The following is a 4265-nucleotide window of genomic DNA, read 5'->3' on the forward strand; positions in this document are numbered from 1 at the left end:
GATATAAAAACACAGTCAAATTCATGTTGCGCATCAAGTATCTTTTCAATTCTAGAATAGCCTGTGCTGTTGACCAAAAAGATCATGCAATGGTTGTTATTAAACATCGGACAGCTGACAGTTCAGTAAAAATATAATATTTGGGAATTGTGTTGGCAAATAATGCCTTTTACAATAGTATCAAAAAGTATGAAATAATTATGGATGATCTCTCTACAGATATACAAATCCTGTTCATTGACCACTACAAAACACTGCTCAAAAAAATTATAGAAAATCTAGATAAATGGAGAGAAAACTATCTTGGTGGTTCAGCAGACTCTATATTGTTAAGATATCACTTCCCCCCAAATTGATCTATATAGTCAATGCAATCCCAATAAAAATCTTAGTGAATATTTTTAAAGAAATCAACAGACCCATTCTAAAGTTCATGTAGAAATGCAGAGGACCTAGGTTATGAAAAATAACTTTGAAAAAGAAAAATAAAGTTGGAGAGTGCCAGGATTTGAAGACTCATTATAAACCTACCATAATCAAGGTAGTGTGGTATTATCCATTAAAACTAAAATTTGATACCATTCTATCCTCACGAGAACTGCTAAAAATAAAAAGACTGACCATACCATGCATTGTCAAGGTTGTGGAGGGCAAAAGTCATGTACACTGCTAGTGGCAATGATAAATGGTACAACTAGTTTGGCAGTTTCATAACAAGGGTAATCTTACATCTACCATCTGATTCAACCATTGAACTCCTAAGAATTTACCCTGGAGAATGAAAGCACATGCCCATGCAAAAACTTATACACCAATGTTGATTGGAGCTTTCGTTTAAAAAACAACAAATTTCAAACAAATTGTAGAATTTCTATATACTGGGATACTATGCATCAATAAAGAGGAATGAACTGTTGATACATGCAAACTATGGACGAATCTCAATAGGCTAAATGAAAGAAGCCAGACCAAAATCAACAAACAAAAAAGTTTGATTCAATTTAAATAAAGATCTAAGACACAAAAACTAATCTACAGTGAGAGAAGATCAGTGATTGCCTGGGTACACAGCAAGGTGAAGGGGAGCAAGGCCAGGTAATAAAGAACTGAAACTGCTAGGCACTGGAAAAGTAAACATGACTATATTTAAGAGTATCTGGTTATTCTAGGAGATAATAGCTGGGTATCAGTATAAGACATGCTAAAGTAATTATTACTTAAAATAAAAATTTCTTTTAACTGACATTGAAAAGGAATATTTGAAAAATCCTGACTTCCTAAAAAATTTTTTTTATTATAGAATGGATGCCGACCGGGGAAGAGACTATATAACAATGTCAAATATTTAGGAAGACTTTCTAACCAAATGCCTATTTCAACACACATCTAAAAGAGCCATGGAAATCACTGAATATTACCCAGGGAAAACAAGTTCATGTTAAAGATCACATTCCTCCTTCTGGGTGGACAGTTTATTACTTGTAGACAAAAGAGGACATGTTTAAGATGCGCCTCAGGGCTAGCACAAACCAGGTAGCTGCTGATGGAATGACATTCCACAGGCTAAACCTCTTTCCCGCCCCACTCCCATGAGATCAAGGCAGCTTCTGTACTTAGAGGCTGGTTGGTGAACCTCACAGGAGCGATTGCACTAGATGCTGTTATCAGATCTATGAACTCACGAGCCAGATGGCCAGCCTGTCCCACTGCGGATGTGAGGTGTTGGGGGTCTCCCGGGGATCGCTGCCCTTGAATCTGGAGTAGAAGCCTCAGCAGCCATGGGGATAGATTCTCGGAACCCGCCTCCTTCAGACCCCTGACAGGATGCGGCCACTGGCATGAGGACCCGCACGGGGAGAGACAGATCCAGCATCACTATGCTTTACCGGGGTCACTATGTGTCTGGCGTGCTAGGTCCTGGGTTAGTGACGATGACACGAATACACGTGGGCAGTGATGCTCACAACCAGATGTTATCACGGGCTTCTCACAGAGCCTCTTCTCCTTCCCTCCTCTATCCCCTAACAGCAAAGTTGAACGGGAGTAAGCAGCGGCCTGAATTCATACGGGCATCAGGATCCCGCAACAACCTCTGGGCCCAGGGCTTCCTCACGTGTCATCACTGCACGTTCAGGGCGACCCTGTGCGTTAGGCATTCTCCTCCGCGGTTCTCAGAGGGGGAAGCTGGGGCTCAGAGAGAGCCCTGGCAGGTCTGACCTCCCGCGCCCTGGCCCTCAGCTGAGAAGGAAAGTAGCTGCAGGGCACCCCTGGGGCAGGTCACCACGCTCGGCAGGGCCTGGCAGGACCGCAGTCCTTTACCAACGGGGCCGCCAGCCCCCAGAACCCCAAAGCGGGACAGAGGTGACTTGGATCTGGATGCCCTCTGTCCTCCGACATCGCTGGATGGCTCAGCCCCACCGTGGGCACACCCAACCTCCGCTGAGTCCCAAACACCTGCAGGTGGGACCTGCTGAACTCACTAGGGCACGTCCGTCTCTTGTAAAAAGTCGTCATGGTCGCCGCGCTGACGTCAGGTTTCTATGGCACCCGCGACGCTCAGACCGGAAATGCTTCTGCACACCCTTCCACCCTCCCCAAACTCCGCCCATAACCAAGAGCGAGACACCTTAGCTGTTGAGGTTGCCAAGAATGGACCCAGGCCATTGGCGAAAATCTGCCCAGTTTTTTGGAACAGAGCATGCGCCTTGTCGTCCAGAATTTTGTTTGATTTAAAGAGACAGTAAGGGAGTACTCTCAGTACACAGACCCACGGAGGTACCCTAGGGGTCTTGGAAATGAGCTCGCATAAGAGAGTGAATGTGTAAAATCACAGGCCGTGCTAAGTACTCTTAGTTATGTGTTGCAGGTATCTCGGAGACCATCATCATGGAACTAAATCATCTAGGTACATACACCAAAAAGGTCATTAAAGAAATCTCCTCTCAAGATTTCTTTCAGGGATTCAAGCTTCAAATGTTACAGTCACTTAGTGGGCAGAAACTTAGTCAGTTGAACCATACATTGTGTGTGTGTGTTTTGTTGTTTTTCTGGAAAATTCTCATCCTCCATTCCCTACATTGTCTCTCTCAACTGAGAAAGAATATACCTGTCAACAGAGATTGTGGTGGTTGACAGGACCCCGATTCATAACTAGACTCTGGCAGACATTATATACAGAGTCCTCTCGCGCACACTTCATGTCACATGCTGACGAACTTCCAGGCCTCCCACACTGTGGTCCTGCCTGATGAGCGGACCCTTCAAAATAAGGTCCTGGCATTTTCTGCCAGCGGATCGGAGACCTTCCCTGTCCAGTCAGAGCAGTGCACTTATGTACTCATTTGCATATTCAGCAACCAATCAGAGGGGCTCCACGACAACCAATCAGAATGCCGGGAGTCAGCCAATCAAGGCAGTGGTATTTAGACCAACCAAAATATATGGATTTGGAGTCCTCATTTGCATAGAATGGACCAATCAGGGAATGGGAGCTGCAACTTCTCTCTGTATAAGCCAGCCTCCTTTTTGTCTCTGTGATACACACTATCAGCTGTGTTTCCCAGACTTGAGCTCAACCCTGCAATACTTAGGCTGCTTTACTTTAGCTCTTTCACTCAGGTCAATTCTCTCCCTTCTCTGCTCCCGGGAATGGGTATTCCTGGTGGCATTGAATTGGTGGCAGTGACCTTTTGTCGACATCTTACGTGTGGAGGGGTGTCCATGAGCAAACATATCTAACCTCTCTATACACCCCCTTGTCTATCTTGAGACTCAATTACCTTATTAGTGAGGCTGAAAGGATGATGTTGCACAATCCAGAACCTCTCCCTTTAAAGCTCTTGGAGCAAGCTGCCCTTTTGTAGACGTGGTTTACTCTGCCCTGGTGATGGGTCTAAAAATAGATCCACAGCTCTTCTCCCTTTTTCTGTGTCTTGCAGGCTCTCCACTATTCTTATGCTCTTGCTTCAAAATGTTTGGGGAGCCCCCAAAAACACTTCTCTACTTCTGAACTCAGAACAATCTAAGAAGTACGACAAAAGATTAAGGAGAGAAACAGCACATTGACTTTGTTCCTTAACAAGGAGATGTTGGACAATGTCGCTTAGACTTGCCACAAGGCTAGAAGGCTTCCTACTAATGAGCCGCAGAATTAGACAGACTTATACAACTGGCAGTGCTGCACTGGGACAGGTAGAAAAGTCAAGGACTGCTATGCATATTTATCTTCTCTCTGTATAAGTGTACTCAAGGATACTGGCTTCGCC

Source organism: Molossus molossus, unplaced genomic scaffold (assembly GCF_014108415.1).
Source record: "Molossus molossus isolate mMolMol1 unplaced genomic scaffold, mMolMol1.p scaffold_m16_p_2, whole genome shotgun sequence".
Taxonomy (NCBI): Eukaryota; Metazoa; Chordata; class Mammalia; order Chiroptera; family Molossidae; genus Molossus; species Molossus molossus.